This window comes from Corvus brachyrhynchos, unplaced genomic scaffold (genome assembly GCF_000691975.1).
Source record: "Corvus brachyrhynchos isolate BGI_N302 unplaced genomic scaffold, ASM69197v1 scaffold219, whole genome shotgun sequence".
NCBI classification, from domain to species: Eukaryota; Metazoa; Chordata; class Aves; order Passeriformes; family Corvidae; genus Corvus; species Corvus brachyrhynchos.
Window position 1 is genome coordinate 1659447 of NW_008240034.1, and position 660 is coordinate 1660106.

Consider the following 660-nt stretch of genomic DNA (forward strand, 5'->3'; position numbering starts at 1 on the left):
CCAGCCCCGGGGGTCGAGAGCCCCTGGTCCTCCCTGGAGGGTTTCTTCGTGCGTGGGGTGGCCCCCAAACCCGCCATGGCTGGGATCCCGTCTACCCTGCCCCCCCCAGCAACCCCAAATTAACCGTAGGGTGGGAGGGAGCGCTTTTATAGGGTGGAGGCACCTTTCCAGCCCCAATCACGCCGGAGCACTGGGAATCACTTAGACTTTACTGGGACCAGCTGGGGAGCCCAGAACTGAGCCCCAGCTGGTCCCAGGGCTCAGCTCTGGCCCCTGGCGGTGTCACCCGATGTGACAAGGACCCTCCTGGGCTGGCAGCTGCCACTCGGGGCACCCCAGGGCACCCACCCCTGAACCTCCATCGGGACCCCAGTTTGGGGACAGCCCCCAGCCACACGAGCTGAGAGGTCTCAGCCTCCTCTGGCACCAGCTCCAAACCCACCCCAAGGGAGCCCCGAGCGGGCGAAGCCCCCCAGGGTGCCCCAGTGCCCCCCGGCCACATCCTGTCCCCACAGGGGCCCCGCGGTGGCCCCCAGCAGCCCAAGGGTTGGGTTACGGGCGGAGGGGCTCTGTCAGAGGCAGGGGGCACGCTCGGCTCCGCCGGAAGGGAGATAAGCGGGAGGTCCCCGACCCCGGCAGGCAGAGCCTGGCACGCGGCCA